This window comes from Spermophilus citellus, assembly GCF_964194105.1.
Source record: "Spermophilus citellus genome assembly, contig: SCAFFOLD_304, whole genome shotgun sequence".
Lineage (NCBI taxonomy): Eukaryota > Metazoa > Chordata > Mammalia > Rodentia > Sciuridae > Spermophilus > Spermophilus citellus.
The window spans coordinates 275444-293106 of NW_027672931.1; the positions used below are offsets into that span (position 1 = coordinate 275444).

General features: G+C 35.0%; 1 pseudogene across 1 annotated transcript in view; it reads left to right on the forward strand.

Annotated features, from left to right (window-relative positions):
• LOC308640344 (WASH complex subunit 4-like) overlaps nucleotides 1–16196 on the forward strand; it is a 36209-nt pseudogene extending 20013 nt beyond the window's left edge. The window contains exons 14-23 of the transcript in view: nucleotides 2730–2857; nucleotides 7511–7636; nucleotides 10249–10356; nucleotides 10906–11052; nucleotides 11182–11261; nucleotides 12397–12502; nucleotides 13032–13148; nucleotides 14398–14566; nucleotides 14823–14977; nucleotides 16122–16196. The product of the transcript in view is annotated as a WASH complex subunit 4-like (transcript). The remainder of the gene's footprint in view (nucleotides 1–2729; nucleotides 2858–7510; nucleotides 7637–10248; nucleotides 10357–10905; nucleotides 11053–11181; nucleotides 11262–12396; nucleotides 12503–13031; nucleotides 13149–14397; nucleotides 14567–14822; nucleotides 14978–16121) is intronic.
• Nucleotides 16197–17663: the final 1467 nt, after the last annotated feature.

Genomic DNA, 17663 nt, shown 5'->3' on the forward strand with positions numbered 1-17663 from the left:
ACATTTTAAAGCAAGTTGGGGGGTGATAGAGCTGTCTGAAGGGTGGGCTGCAGTGTTTATGTAAGTGAAGAGGGAGGACTGCAGGAGTTTCCCTGCCCCTACACTAAATGTTATATTTGAAGTCATCAGTGTCCCAGCCACTGCCTTCACTGGGATTCAAAGTCTGTGGTTGCTACATTTTGCTTTTCATTCACAACCATTTTGACCCTCAAAAATAACTGCCTTTAGGGGATAGAGGTCTAAACCCTTGTGTCACTCTCAGGTTGACGTACTGTTGTTGACATTGCTTAGTGCTTTTTATTGGGACAGGAAATTTTTTTGTTGTTGTTGTTAGTGTTTTTCCTGTTTGTACTTTGAAAGGAAGCTGATAATCTGATGAGACTCTGGGGCATTTTTATACTTTTTGTTAACTTGAAGCAGTTTCAAGATCTGGCTCTGAATGTGAGAGTGATGGGCAAAACTGATGTAAACCTCTACTTTGTTGACAGTCTGATCTGAGGCTGAGAATGCTTTTTGCTTTTGTAATGCCTTATGCATAATTGATCTACTTGCTATCAGGGAATGCTACATAGTCTAGTCTCTTTTTCTGATCCTTGCTTATGACTTTTTTTTTCCATATGAAATTGTCAATATCCTGCCATTTTTGACCAGCAAAATTAGTAGTTTTTCACATACTCAACATAATGTAATGAAACTCCTTATATTCCTCACTCACTTTCAACGCACAGCTCTTATGAATTTCACTGGAATTATCTTACACTTTATATTCACCCTAAACATTTGTCTTTTCTAAACATGACTCTTTTCTAGAACTCCTGTTCATAGTATTCCAATGCATCTCCTTCCGATCCTTGCACTACCAGACAAAGCATTTACCCAGCCTACAAGTCCACATTTATTCTCACCTGGGACACTTCATTTATCACACTCCCTGGACCATCAAATGCATCATCCCCATAGCTTTTCCCACTGGGAGTTCTTTCATCACTTCCTTCAAGATCCCCCTGAGTTGTTGCTCATGACCCATCTAGGTGCCTCCTGAAAACTGAAAGTGCTGCTCTAAGACCTTGTTTTTTCACTGTTCCATACTTTTAAATAGATGTTTAATAATATATTTCAGCACCTTTAGAAGCAAAGCCAAAACTGTAACTATTGATATCTTTTGTTTAATGGAATCATGGCTCCGCAGAAATTGTTTTTCTCAGAGTTTTATGCTAGGGGTTGCTTTATACCCCTAAACACATTACAGATTTTGATGTAATCCCTTTTCAGACTTAGTTTTTGAGATTGACAGTTTGCCTGGCAATGTGGCTACCCACCAACCTCACTGTGGGATTCTACCCTTAGTCAAGTGAGTATCTTTAGTCTCCTGCCCCAAAGAGCTCTCAGTTAGTGATTCTGACTGGCAATAGTCAGATATTTCTTTATGCTATCTGAAGAAGGGTTTAAAAAAAGAATTAGTATTGTTGGATCACATAAAAAGGAATTATTCATTTTTTGCACATTTTTTTTTAGAGAGGAAAAATTAAATAACTTGTAGGAGTTAAAATTTCCCATCTGAATGAGATTGTCTTAGACATATTGGCAGAGTGATTTGTTTGTAATCATTCTGAATAGTAGAATTACCCTTATTGTTTGTTTTCAGGATGGGACAGCTTCCTGGATTTGGGCTTGAATATTAGTGTGGAAGCTTACTAGTTGTATGATATTGGCACATTACTTCTGTGTGATAGTTTCCTCTTCTGTAAGGTGGAAATCTAGCATCTACCTCATAAGGCCAATGTGAAGACTGAATGAGCAAATTTTTGTAAAGTGCTTAAAAAAGTGGCTGGCAGACAGCATTCAATAACTGTGATCTTTTCAATCGAGATTCTGGCAACTTCCATTGTTCTTTCTGGTTCAAGCTGTCATTCTCTTTATCTTGCATTAATACAGTAGCTTGCTTGGTGCTTTTCCTAAGAAAACCATTGTCCCCTCTATAGTTTGTCAGAAAAGTGATACTGATCATCATAAAGTTAGATCAAGTCACTCTGATCAGATCTTCTAATGGCATCCCATGTCACTCAGTTGAAGTCCGTTCTTTCCGTAAGGACTTCCAGTCTCTTCCCCACATCTTGAGCCCCACCCCTGTACTTCTCTGTTTTCCTTTTCTGCTCTCATTCCTGCTTAGTCTGCTCTAGTCATACTGACTAAATTTTTGTTATTAACTAAACATGCCAGACACATTTCCAAATATCTTAGGACATTTACGCTTATTACTTACTTTTCTTAAATTCTGTTCTTATATATTTTGCCTTGATTACTCATTCATTTTTTTCAATCTTGGCATGAAGTCACCTACTTAATTAGCCTACTTTGATCACTCTATTTAAAATTGTACCCCTGATCCAGGCCCTGCCCCTTTCTCTGCTTTATTTTTTTCTCACAGGATGTATACTCTAACATCTTTGAGTTATTTTAAGATTTTAATAATTGATTTCTTGATTATGTAACTCTAGAATATAAGCTTCATAGAGGAAGGGATTTGCATCTGTTTTGTTCTCAGTACTAAATAGAATGCCTCACCTGTATAGGCACTCAGGAAATATTTGTTGAGTAAGTAAATTATATCTATGATATCTATCTTTTGAATGGCTGCTGTAAGGAAAAATTTTATTCTGACCAACATGATAAAAATCAAACTCAGTTTCTTTCCTGTGCTTAGTAACCCCAATATTTTCCTTTGTGAGAGATGTACAGTCTTACTACGTCTTTGTGAGCTCATGGATGATGAAAATGGAATCTATTTTATCTAAAGAGCAGAGAATGGATAAATTTGCTGAAGACCTCACCAATATTATGTAATATTTTTATACAGGTAGTTACGTCTTCTTTTTTGGAATATTTTTTGGGGTAATTTCTTTGTTAATTTAATTTATAGGAGTTACAATTAGAAAATACTGGGAAAGGATAAGGGTATGTTTTTGTGTTTAAAATTCTTTTGGTTATTTTTGGATAAATGTGCCTTATTAATTTGGATTTCCTAACCCAAAGCTCTGCATTCCCTTTAAAGCATGACTTTTTTTTAACTGCATCTCATAAATTTTAATGTTGTATTTTCATTATCAGTTTAAAATATTTTAAAATTTTAATTGTGACTTAAATCTGTGGGTTTTTAAATGATGTTTCTTAATTTACAAGTTAATTTCTTAGTTATCTTTTTATTACTGATTTGAAGCAATATTCAAATTATTTGTTTTGAAATTTATAAAGTCCTAGCCTTGGCTCAGCATTCGTAAACATTTTATGTGTACTTGGAAAGAATGTAAAATTTACATTTGTCAGTTGCAGTGTTGTGTATATGACAAGAGGCTTACTTTTATAAATGATTTTTTTCTGTGTATTCTATTTGTTATTGAGAGAGCTGGGTCAGAATCTCCTACTATTGTGCATTTGTCTATTTAGTTTTGTAGTTCTGTCAATTTTTGTTTCATATGATTTGAGATTATGTAGATTATGTATTAAGTTTAGAATTGTTATATCTTGTAGAACTGGACTTTTTATCATTACGAAATGTGTGTTTGTGGGCTGGGGATGTAGCTCAGTGATAGGGCATGTGCTTAGCATGTGTGAGGCTCTGGGTTAGATCCCTATCACCCCTGCCCCTTGAAAAAAAATACTTGTTTATCTTTAGTAATGCTTTTTGTCTTAGGTCTCTTTTGTGTGATATTAACATAGCTATACCAGTTTTCTGTTAGTTAATATCTGCATGGTATATCTTTCTTGATATTTATTCTTAGAGCCTTTTGGCTCCCTATGTGTTTCTCCTGTAAGTAACATTTTTTCCCCAATCTGATAATCTTTGTTTTTCATTGAACTTTTTTTTAAAATGTATGTAACTATTGATGTATATACATTTTTAAAAAATATTTTTTAGTTGTAGATGGAAGAGAATACCTTTATTTTTATTTATTTATTTTTATGTGGTGCTGAGGATTGAATCCAGTGCTTTACACGTGCCATGCAAGTGCTCTACCACTGAGCTACAGCCCCAGCCCTTGATGTATATTTTTTTAAAACTATCACTTAACTAGTTGCTTTCTATTTGTCTACTTTTGTTCTATATCCCTTTTCCTTCCTTGTGGATTATTTTTATCATTTTATTTCTCATTTCTCTAATAGCTTGTTATTCTGTATTTTACTGTTCTTTTTGAGATTACTTTGGAGATTTAAAGATGTATTGTTTTCTCACTGAGCTCTCATATAACTTAGTAGTTTTACCACTTTCCAGATAATGTAATGGTTTTAAACCACTTTAATTCTGTTTATTTCCCTCTCACCTTTTGTGTTGCTATTGGTAACTTTGATTCTTTGTATATTTTATTTTATTTATTTATTTTTTTGGTTTTCATTCTTTTTCTTTTTTTCTTTGAATTTTATTGAATTTTGTTTAATTGCTGGTTGTTCAAAACATTACATAGTTCTTGATATATCATATTTCACACTTTGATTCAAGTGGGTTATGAACTCCCCTTTTTATCCCGTATACAGATTGCAGAATCACATCAGTTACACTTCCATTGATTTACATATTAACATACTCGTGTCTGTTGTATTCTGTTGCCTTTCCTATCCTCTACTATCCCCCCTCCCCTCCCCTCCCCTCCCCTCTTCTCTCTCTACCCCCTCTACTGTAATTCATTTCTCCCCCTTGTATTATTTTTCCCTTTCCCCTCACTTCCTCTTGTATGTAATTTTGTATAACCCTGAGGGTCTCCTTCCATTTCCATGCAATTTCCCTTCTCTCTCCCTTTCCCTCCCATCTCTCATCCCTGTTTAATGTTAATCTTCTTCTCATGCTCTTCGTCCCTACTCTGTTCTTAGTTACTCTCCTTATATCAAAGAAGACTTTGTATATTTTAAATATAAGCATTATTTTTGCTTATATTTTGTTATTTTATAGTCAGTGTTCATCTGGATTCATACTGCCCTATACTTTCTATTTCTTTTCATCCTTGTGTGGAATACCTGCTAGTAATTCATTTAATATGCATTTTTTTTGATGAATTGGCATAGTTTTGGGTCTGCGTATGTCTTCGTTTCAGTAGTTTTGCTGTGTTAGAATTCTGGGTTGGCTGGGTTTTTTTTCATCTAGGTTTAAAGATGTCATTGTTTTCTGGCTTGCTTTGTTTTTGTTAAAGTTAGCTGCTGATTTTAAATCTTTTTTTTTTAAGACATCTTTGTTTAATTACCTATAAGATTGGGTTTTGGATTTTGGCAGTATTACTTTGATGCTCATAAGTGTTTGTGTACGTGCTGTTTGGAATTTGTAGTTTCTTGAATTTGTGGGAAATTCTCAGTCATGCCTCAGTACTGTTTCTGTTCTTTTCTTTTTCTATTCTTATTCTCTATATCTAATCTGCTGTTTAGGATAGATTGGGAACCCAGTCTACCACAATCAGTCCAGGACAGTTGGCAGCCTGGATTACATCAATCCAGTCATGGATTGAGATGATTTGAAGGACTTAAACTTCTGATGGCTAGTTTTGTTCCAGTTCACCCTTAATTGGGGGAGGGGGCAGGTAATCCATCTTTTCAGGGTCCCCAAACAGAGCCTGCATGGTTTCTCAGAACTTTCTACCCTCCTTGATGGGCTGTGAACTCCTGTTTTTTATCCTCTTCCCTGGAGACATTGTTGAAAGATGTACTTGGCTTTTGTCTTTAACAGAATCCTCTAATGTAGATATTCTAAGAGAAGGCAACCCCAAATACTGGCTCCCTTCTCTGGGTTTCTGTCTTCGCTTAGATCTTGGCCTCCTGTTTTCTTACTTTTTTTCTAGCTCTTTCATGCCTTCCGAGAGATTTCAGAACTGTTTTGCTCACCTTTTCTAGTTCTCAATGGGAAAGGTGGTTCATATTATTCATTCTGTCATTAACAGTGAGGTCCCAGACTCCCCTGACCCCATTTAGATTTTAAAGTACATCCTTCATGTGTAGCCAGTTCACAGATTAGTGATGAAGCGGGTGGAATGGGCCCAGGTGTTCTGTACTTCAAACCCCCAATTGGGGGGGGGGAGGAATCCTTTTTTCTGCCTGCCGTAGTGTGGCAGCAGAGTGGAGTCTGTCTCTTCTCTGGCAGGTAGGATAATGATGAGTAGTTACCTACTTCCCTGCTTCTGTTTCTGCTTTGTAACTTTTTCCGGCATGGCACTAGGGCAGGGTTGATGTGATGGTCTGTAGCTGACAAGGTAAGACTTGCAGCTCCTTCTTGAAGTATATCCCATGCTTTGGTCTTACTGCTTTCTTTCTTTCTCTTTCATTTCCTCATTCTCATACTTAAGCATGTTTCTTCACCACAGGTGAGTAGTGGTTCAGAGAAACTCCCACTTCTACTCTGTTGAGTATCATTCCTTTAGCAGAGCCATGGTTACTTCTGTGAGAGAACTTTCTCATGTGTGGTGGGGCAGGAGAAAAAGGTTGACAAACACTGGTGTAGATCTTGTCTCACCTTCTTGCCTGTATTCACAATTACATAGTTGGTTCATCTTTGAAATATAAATGTATATTTTGGGGACCTGTAGAAGCCCAGAGAATTGCTATCATTATCTTTGCATTTCTGTGTGTCTCTTTTGGGTTTAAAGGAAAATATATTTGAGCTGGGTGTGGAAGCGCATACTATAATCCCAGCTACTTGGGAGGCTGAGGCAGGAGGATTGCAAGTTCAAGGTCAGCCTCAGCAAATTAGTGAGACCCTGTCTCAAAGTAAAAAATAAAAAGGGATGGGGATGTGGCTTATAGACTAAGTGCCCTGGGCTCAATCTCTGGTACAAAGAAAAAAAAATTGAGAGTTAACGTCCCTTTTTCCTGTTTTTTTATTTATTCTTTCCCTGAATTTAATAGTGTCAAAAATGTTTTTAAACCTGTGCTTTCTTCATGGATTGAAGGGGAGGAGGCAATCTGTTCTCAGTGAGCTAAAAGGAGAAAAGGCCTGATTAGCAGAGACAGGATAGCAGATGGACTGTGTGGACTGGTCTAGGAAAAGAGGAAAGGTGGAAGTGGCTTGGAACTCAGAGATTTCCTTGTGTGTCTGCTTTGGTCAGAAAGCAGCTCTCTTCTTTTTTAATTCCTAGCTCTTTAGAGTCCTCAGTTCTTGCCCTACGTGGCAACAGATAGGAGTCTGTTCTCTTCCCTGGCAGGTAAGATGAGGAAAAGTAGAAACCTCCCTGACATCCAAACCATTTCTCTGAAGTTTTTTTTTAATGGAAATATTTAAAAACTGATTATATACTATAATTTCAATGGTACTAATCTTCTGGTTTTTGTGGTAGTCTAAACTTTAAGGGCTGCTTTAAGCTTAAATTGTCCCTGAAAGCAAGATTATTTCAAAATTTTAAGACTGGCTTTAAAAGGAACTTGAAAACACTAATTATTGGCAAGTTGGGGACTAACTACTATTAACATAGAGAATTAAGTCTTGAAGAAAGGAAATCTTTTCTTATGATTATACTCAGTGTTTTATTTTCTTTTACAGGGCTTCTTATATGCATATAGTATTAGTACTATTATTAAAACCACAATGAGTCTCTACATGTCCATGCAAAAGCCAATGACCAAAACCTCAGTTAAGGCATTATGCAGGCTTGTTGAACTTCTGAAGGTAGGTCTTGGGTTATGTTACCTTGCCATCATGTTTCTCAAATGATCCAGTCTTAAATTAGAATGATCTTGTTTGTAACATTTGACTTTTTGTTTTCATGAGAACAAAAACTTGTGAAAAAGTATACTTGCCTCTCAAACGAAATTTCTAAATATTTCGAATGTTCATTACAGATGCTTCTTGACTTATGATGGAGTTATGTACTGTTAACCTCATAACTTAGTGTAGTCTGCCTTAATATACCCAGGATGCTTACATTAGCCTGCAGATGGGCAAAATCATCTAATTCAAAGCCTATTTTATAATAAAGTGCTGAATTCATCTCATGTGATTTATTGAATAGTATACTGAAAGGGAAAAACAGAACATAGGCTTTTATACCATTATAAAGTAGAAAAATTGAAGGTTGAAGACTGCTTATATAGTTAAACTTTATTGAAGGTTAAGGTAGTGAGAAAGGAAATAGTAAGGTTTTAGTATTATTAGTTCAGTTTTATTTATGGAAATTTTAAAAGTGGTTCTTAAAAATTTAAAAGCATGTTAAATGAGGTTAAAAAAACACAACATCCATTATGTTATTTTTAAATTTTTATATCCATTATTTTATAATGCTCACATGCATATGAGATTAGTTAATAGGAAGATTTTTTGATATTTAGAAAAAGTGCTTATAATCTTATGATTTGAACAGTAGGCTACTTACAGAGGTGGTCATATGAATTCAAAATTATAGTACTTGTGGAAATATAAAATGTTTCTTAGCATATAGTGTAAATAAAAAATAAAACTTTCAAGCAGGAGAGCCCAATTTATCTTATATAAAAATTTAAATTAAGATTTACTGGTAAATATCTGCTAACAATGGACATTAGATTTGTTTAGGAAATATTTTCTTTTTTTTGATATTGTGCCTTTGGATTTTCAGGTTTTTTTTTTAAGAAATATTGTTTTTTTTTTAAATGAAATATAAATATGGATGTGAGTATATATAATATTTCAGTATAGTTTTAAAGAACAAATAGTATCCCACTGAAGAAATAGAGTGTTACTAGTGATTTCAAAGCCTCCTGTGTGTCCTTCTGGATTGGATCTCAACCAGGCCCCTCAGAGGAAATCAGTGTTCTGAAATTTTACACTTATTTCCTTGTTTATCTTTTTAGCTGAATCCATGAACCACTCATAGTTACATTTGGCTGTAGAGTTTATGTTGATGGAGTAATACATTATATATATTCCTTTTGTCTTTTTTACTCATCATTTTGTATTGGAATATGTTGGGATTAGTAGCTGTATTTTGTTGCTTTCCATTGCTGGTGGCTTGTTGAGGATGGAATTGAGAGTGGTTTCCAGTTATTGCTATTATAAACAGTGCTGCCATTCTTGTGTTTCTTGGTGTATCTGTGGAAGAGTTTTTCTAATGTAATATATACCTATGGGTGCGTTGCTGGGTTGTAAGCTATGTGTGTATTCAAGTTTTAGGATGAAGACAAATTGTTTTCCCAAATAATTATGTCATTTTATATACCTCCCATATATATTAGACTTCCTCTTATTCTCTAGCTGGCCAGCCCTTGTGTAGGTTGAATAGCATCTGAAATGTTTGGGACCAGACATGTTTAGGATTTCAATTTTTTTGTTTTTGGTTTTGTTTTTAGAATATTTGCATATGTGCAGTGAGCTATCTTAGGAATGAGATCCAAATCTAAACATAAAATTCACTAAGAGTTTCATATATACCTCATACAAATATCCAGGAGATAACTTCATACAGTGTTTTTTTTTTTTGTTTTGTTTTTTTTTTGCATGCCCATGCTTTGACCATGACTCTTGCACATGAAATCAGGTGTGGAATTTTCCATTTGCCATGTTATGCTAGTGCCCCAAAAGTTTTGATATTGGATCATTTCAAATTTCTGATTTTTAATTTAGGGATACTTAACCTATATTATCAGGCTTCAGGTATTTTTGTTTCTTTTATAAATTAGTGGGTATAATTGGGTTTGGTCATGACTTTTTATGTTCAACCCCTATTTGTTAGTGTTGCTGAATATTTATTCAATGATTTATTAACTGTGTTTCTTTTGAGAAAGATGTGTTCTTGTTTTTGTTCAGTTTTCAATTGGATTGTATGCCTTTAAAAAAAATTCTTTGGGAGTCTGTACATATACTGAATACTAATTTCTTGTACTTTGCAGATTCTCTTTTCATACTTTGGCTTATTTTTTTATTTCTTTAAAAATAGCTTTTTTTTTTTTTTTTTGGTGATGGGGAGTTCCGAGATTGAACTAAGGGGCACTCAACCACTGAGCCACTTCCCCAGCCCTATTTTGTATTTTATTTAGAGACAGGGACTCACCAAGTTGCTTACCTTTTTGCTGTTGCTGGTTTTGAACTGTGATCATCCTGCCTTAATCTCCCAAGCTGCTTGGTAATGATGGCTTTTGACAAAGAGAGTTCTTAATTTTAATACAGCAGAATTTTCCAGTCTTTCATAGTGTTATTTTTGTATCTCATTTACAAATTCCTTCTCTTGCCTGAGGTCATAAAGATATTCTTTAATTTTGCTTGAAAGTTTTAAGTTGATCTTAACAAAATTACTTTTGATTTTTAAGGCAATAGAGCATATGTTCTACAGAAGAAGCATGGTTGTGGCTGATTCAGTTGCACATATAACACAGCACCTTCAACACCAGGCTCTTAATTCTATTTCTGTCGCCAAGGTATGCAAATTATTATATATTCAGCATAATTGGGTTACTTTTTTTTGTCCTGCTGTTTTATATGTTTTCTAGCTTAGCCTATTTATTCCATTCCTTTGAACATAACATCTTGGTCATTTATATCCATGGTGTTTTATGATTTTTATTTAGGATCATTGTTATCTACTCTGAAATTGCAGCATGCAATACTATACTACTGTAATATACTTCTACTAAAACTGATATTGTATGTACTTTTGAAATTGATGTATCATTTTTTTAAAGAAGTGATTTCTTATTAGTATGGAAATTCAAGGGTTTTTAGAAGTGATTTCTTGTTAAATTTATATGGAAAATTTAAAGTATGCCCAATACATTTGCTATTCCCATCAGTGCTAAGACAAAGTTACAGAAGGAAAGTACAAAACATTATATGACAAGCTCAGGGGGAAAGGTGTTATTTATGTTTTCTTAAACTGAATTGTGGAAGAGATAAAGAGAAGTTTTTCTTCTGTAGCTTTGGTCATTATCCCAGGAGCAAAATTAATAGTTTTCTGTTTTGTCTTAAAGAAAAGAGTAATTTCTGACAAAAAATACAGCGAACAGCGTCTTGATGTGCTCTCTGCTTTAGTTTTGGCTGAAAATACTCCAAATGGACCAAGCACAAAGCAACGGCGACTTATCGTTTCTTTAGCACTAAGTGTTGGCACACAAATGGTCAATGTATTGCTATTATTTATGGAATAAATATAAGGTCTGAAATTTCACAGTTTCTTTGTTATTGATCCAAGAAATCTGCCTTTACTTTGACTGTAACTTCTCTGTCTTTTCCCTACTTCCTGATAGAAAACATTCAAAGATGAAGAACTCTTTCCACTTCAAGTAGTCATGAAAAAAGTGGATCTTATCAGTGAACTTACAGAACGGTAAGCAGGACTGGTGAATATAATAATACTCAAAAAATAGGGCTATTTGGAGCATTAGTTTTCTTTTTTAGCATAAAGAGGAGTAAAATTCAGATTGAGCATTAGTCCTCTTTAATTTCTTTGGCATGACCAAAGTGAGACTGTGACTAGGGATCATATTCATTTAGCTTTTCTTCTCCATGAAGCATGCGGCTTCTAGAAAAGCAGTGCACTCAGAGCCTTAGGCAGATTCTTGTGCATGTTGTGATTATTATGCTGATTATCACTTACTGGGCTTTCAAAATTGCTGCTTTATTGTAAGGCTTCATCAATTTGTGAGAAACTTAGAGATCCTTTGACTCATAGTGTCCTATAATTTTATTTTGAGGTAGAAATTTTAATTACAATGTCAGTAGCCAGTCACATTTTTGCAGCTACTTGTGACTTTATTGTTTACTTTTTGTTGAGTAAACAATAAGCTTCCTGAAGGGAAAATGAGCCTTACAAATTTTGACTTCCAGCTGAATTATGTTACAGCACAATAATATCTTTAATGTTCATAATATATATTTTTTTTTTAATTTTGAGCTGAACATATATTTATAGTTGCATTTAGTTTTCCATCTTTGGAAGAAATATTAAACCTTCATTATAAGATTTAATGATCATTTTGTTACTTTATAAGGTGTGAAATAGTCATTTGGTGATAGAGACTATGGATAGGGTATGTGTGACTGGACTTTTTTGCATTACAGTTTTTTAAGTTTTACTTTCCAACTTGGAAACAGGTAAAATGATACATGTTATGCAATAGTCATATTAAATAATATTGAAAATAAATTTATTTTAAACTCTTCTTTAAAAGTCAACCATTGTAGTTTGATAATTTTTTCTTCTATTTTTTTGAGAATCTAATTCTCCATATATGCAAAATTCTGTCAGTGTCAGGTATTGGAGAATTTTATTAAAATCTTAGCTCAATTTGAAAAATAATTTTTTTTGTGATTTTTCTGAACTAACGTTAGGTGAAGTGATGTAGGGAATGTAAAATGAATGACAGGTCTCTTGCCCTAATAGTATATAAAGTCATTCTTTTATGTTGTTTTGGGAAACTTTAGTTTTGATACCACTAATTACTATAATACTTATATTGTAGAGTTCAAATACAGTGTGACTGTTGTTTTTTATACTGGCATCGAGCAGTCTTCCCAATTTATTTAGATGATGTGTATGAAAATGCCATTGATGCAGCTAGATTACATGTAAGTAAAGAATAATAAAGAATTAACTCATCATATTTTATTCACTTTAAGTTTTAAAATAGCTTATCTGATTTAATAAACTATTTTAAAATTGACCTCTAATACTGTTTTGAACAATATTATGAATATCCAATAAATGTTTCTGTGGTTTAATTTTATGTTAATATGAATGAAGTTAATTTTAATATATTTAACTTCTCACTTATTCCTGATCATTCTCATTTCACTTGATTTTAATTGGTATTAGTAGTCTGACATTACTCATCAGCAAACCACATGTTATTCATCATTTTTGTTTATGGAAATAAAGCAGTTTCAGTGTATAAGGTAGGAAAGGATGTCAATATAAAATTTTATGTATTTAGTTAAATTACATACTTTATTTAGGAAAGTTAGATAGTTGTAGAAAAATCATATTTTCTTCAGATCAAGGTTTTATCTTTCTTGATTCAGATAAATAGCCTTTGTAATATTGTTTATAGCTCGTTTTTTTTTTCTAAATTCATACTTTAAAATTTGTTTTCGTTAGTACATGTTCAGTGCTTTACGAGACTCTGTGCCGGCTATGATGCATGCAAGGCATTTAGAGTCCTATGAGATTCTCCTGGATTGCTATGACAAGGAAATTATGGAAATTTTAAATGAGGTAAGACCATATTTGAGATTGAAAAGGATTAAATAATGTTTTGGAATGCAGTGTTTGAAAAAAAATTTTGAATTGAAACAGACTTCCATTGAGTCAAAAATTACTCTTTATAAATCATTGTATAGAGCAAAGGAACTATTTTTAGTTATAATATCACTATTATGCTAAATAGTCTGTAATTCATAATCATTTTAGAAATCAGACTAGGAATTTGGAAATTTTTAATTTAGCAAACAATGTGTTCGAATTTAAATTTGTATTAATTAGAAGAATGTATACATAAAATGTGTTTGAATGTTGAATGCTGCTGATAGTACAGTTAAGGCAATTTTACTATTAATATTTTATTGAATTTCATATGAAGAGTATCTTAGAGGAGAGAATTATTTAAAAGATTTGCATAACAATTTGACTGCAATATATAGTGTTTCCTGTTTTAGTGTTTATAATAAACACTGATACCTTTAAAATCAAATTTCCATCTAGTGATGTTTTATTTGGAGGGAAGAACTAAAAATGAGTCAACTTTACAGTGTAAACCTATGTGGGTTTGATGAAATTAGGAAAATTTTATGTAATTTTTTGAATTAAAAATATTCTCTCTTTTTCCCTCCCTCCCTTTTTTCCTTCCTTCCTCTCTATGTCTTCCTTCCTCATCTTTTTCTCCCTCCCTCCTTTCCTACTTTCCTTTCTTTTTTTCTTCCTTCAAACCCAGGGCCTTGCATATACTAGGCAGGCAGGTGTCTCCTACTGATCTATATCCCCAACCCATAAATATTTTTATTTAGAAAATGAAATACATGTCCAGTATTTAGAACTCTGTGGTAGATCAGAAAGATTTCTTTTCTTTTCTCACTTGCATATTTGTGGGGTTTTTCCTCCTTTGTTGCTGTTCCCATAAATTTTATGCTTATATTACATATTCATGTTCCTTATTGTGAAGCTATTGCTTTTTTGGTTTTCTTTTTAGCTAAATTTAAAATATTAATGAAAATAAAGGTTTGACAATTAGATAATTTCTCCCTGGCCCTCTCCCTCTAAAATTATTGGTATAAAATGAGCAAAATAATTTTCCATTTTCCAATTAAAAAAAAATATCATGATGTATTTAGAATCCTAAACAAAACTATTTTGATAATTTTTTTCTTCAATGCACTGATTATAAACTCTCAAAACATAGTCATATAGAGAAACAATACAATTGGGATATCATTTTGAAAAATTAAACTATCAATTCATCTCTGAACAGCATTTGTTGGACAAGTTGTGCAAAGAAATAGAGAAGGATCTGAGACTTTCTGTGCATACTCATTTAAAGCTGGATGACCGAAACCCTTTCAAAGTTGGCATGAAAGACCTGGCTCTTTTTTTCTCGCTAAATCCAATTAGGTTTTTCAATCGATTCATTGACATTCGAGGTGAGTTTTTTTTCCTTCTTAATTCATATCCTATATCTCTTTAATAAACTATGAAAGAAGAAATAACACCTTGAGGGTATTATTTTTGGTATGTGCTAATTTATTCTGTAACTCCTTTGTGTTTATTTCCTAGTACCTTATCTTAAAGGAAGAAATATAATATTCAAAGACAAGTATTGTTTTTTTTTTCCTTTCTAGTTCCTTTTCTGCTGTTTTTATTATTCAAAAATTGTTTGGAATTTGTTTTTTCTGGTAGCTTATGTAACTCACTACCTAGACAAGACTTTCTACAATCTCACAACAGTAGCCCTTCATGATTGGGCCACGTACAGTGAAATGAGAAATTTAGCTACTCAACGTTATGGATTGGTTATGACAGAGGCACATCTTCCTAGTCAGACTTTGGAACAGGTGTGTATAATGTACTCCTAACATAATCTGACTGTAATATAACAATATTTCTTTAGGAAGTCTTTTCTTCTTACTTTTTACTACGTGTGTGTGTGTTTTTTTTTTAAAGAAAATATTTTCTATATAAAACCTCATACGTGAGAAGAGTGAGAAATTAGATGCCACTATTTGACTTTATGAAAGAATTTACTAGCGGCTTCCTGGGTGCACCCAGATTTCTGTTGAGTGTTGGTGATGTATATAAATTTCACAAACATACTAGGTGTCTTCAGCAGAATTGCAAATAGTTTACTCAGGGTCATATTTAAGGATTTTAAACTTAGGCATTAGTGTCTTAGGAAAGTGTTTAATTTTATAGAATTACGAATGTATTTGCTCTTAAAATGAGTGCAAAGCAGCATTTGGTGTAGAGTAAAAAGGTGTGAACAAATTTTTAGATTAGAACACAATAAAAAACTATAACTGAAACTAGAGGTATTATAATGCTACTTTAAGCCATAATTAGAAAAGCAGAGAAAAATGTAGATGGTATACCATTGGGTGTATAGAGTAATACTGTGTCTGAAGAATGAAGGAATCTCAGTAGAGAACTTGTGCATTAAAAGGTGTCTAATTTGGAGTTAGGCTTTCTTAAATCCCAGGGTTCTGGCTCTTCGTGACTTGTGACCCTAAAGAACTTCCTTAGCTTCATTTTCTTCACCTGTGGAATTTAGAATAATCCTTTGTAAAAGAACTTTGCATAGTAGCTGAAACATAGTATGCATTTTACAAACATAGTATATCCTGTGAATACCATTTAGAATCTGTTCTTTAGTTTATATAAAAAAAAATGTGAGTAATATCCTTGGAAAGACAAATAGGTATTTTCAAGGATGGTGGGGAAATGATGGTGGGTCATCATCTTTGATTATTTGAACTTCTGTTCACATAGAAGAGGTAAAATCATAATCAACAAGGCTTTCTCAAAGAGGTAGTTCTGATTATATATGTCAGAAGGCTCTTATACCTTTGGTCATACTTTTTATGTAGTTTCTTAAAATAGTTTCAAAATATTGGGAAGCTTAATATAATCAGTGTCACTGTATTGATATAATTTTGATTATTTAGATTTATAATTATAGAACTTATGTGGATTATGTTGTAGGGCCTTGATGTTTTGGAAATCATGAGAAACATTCATATATTTGTGTCTCGATACTCAGGTGGCAGAGGGCATTGAAGACACTTAGACAAAAGTCTGAGAGGCAGGTCAAAGTGACTCACTTATTGTGGGATTAAGTGGGTGGACAAAGTTCCCAGCAGGGTTTATTAGTGAAAAGAGGAGTGGTCAGGGCACTGGGTGGCCCCAGAGAGGACTGAGGCATGAAGGGATGTGATCTACCCCAGGCTACCCTGTGATGTGGAGAGGACTTCTGGGACCTGAGTCTTAATGCTTTTGGAGACCCAGCCTGGTTGGAAGGGAGCCTCTGCTGCCTAGTCGCCCTTTACAGCAGCTGATGGTAGAGCTGAGTCCCACAGATACAGGTGATTCTGACCTACCCATCCCAAGGGGGACTGGGAACACTTGACCTTCATACTGTCCTGGGCTTCAGGCCTCTAGTGTCCCAACATCCAGGCCCATTTCTCACTGCCCAGCCTCTGTTCTGTCTCCCAGCTCCACTGGTGATCACATGGTAGCTAGAGCCATCTTTCTTTCTTAGGCCTAAACCTGAATGTGTCCCAGCCCTGTATTAACCTCCTTCCTGGGTTCCTTGGCCTCTCAGACTTTTGTCTAAGTGTCTTCAATGCCCTCTGCCACCTGAGTATCCCACCTCCATTCCCGATTCCTGGTGTGTTGGCTGCTCAAGCCCCGGCTCCAGCACTGCAGCATTCAGGTGGGCTCTGTATGTACCTTCCACCGTAGCCACAGACGGAAGGTGCCAAGGAGCACCACAGTCCATCACCTGCCATCTGACGAGGAGCCCTGTGTAGAAACAGGAAACTGGCTAGGTCTCTTCCACCCTTCCACCTGCCTGGGCAGGGTAGCCTGTTCTCGGCACTGCCACCAGCCCTGCCTGCTTCACCTCTCCACCCCACCACCCAGCTTCTCTCTAGCTAGATTCAGCAGGCCAGGGTGGACAGTCACCTGTTGGCAGGAAGCCAACAGTTCAGAATTTCCTGAGGCCAGACCACTTGGGCTGACCCAGGGAAGCTGACAGTTTATTTGCTTGCCCAGGCCACATCTTGGTTCTGAGGTCTGAGCAGGGACACCTGTAATTGGACCAAAACTCCAAGCAGCTGCTCCTCTTTCTCATTTTTCCTCACCCAGGTTCTGGAGTGAGACCTGGGTTTGGTTCTGGCTTCCAGGTCACCAGATAGGTCAGTGACCCAGGGCCAGCTCACATCCCTGAGCTTCAGTTTCTCATTCGCACAAAGTGGCTTATAGCCCCAGAGAATCTTAGAGGAGCCACTTGGTGAGCAGGTACCTGGTCCCATGTTGCACTGAGCAGGTACCTGGTCACAGCCATTCTCTTTGTCATCTTCCCTGGCCATTTTCACTTTGTTGGGGCACCTGGTGTGCCCATGAGGAATCAAACCTGGCCAGAGTCTGGGTGGTGAGCTAAGAGGCCAGGCCTGCCTGGCCTTGCTCAGATCACACTGGGGGCTGACGGGAAACCTGGAGAACCAGCAGGATTAACAAGCACCT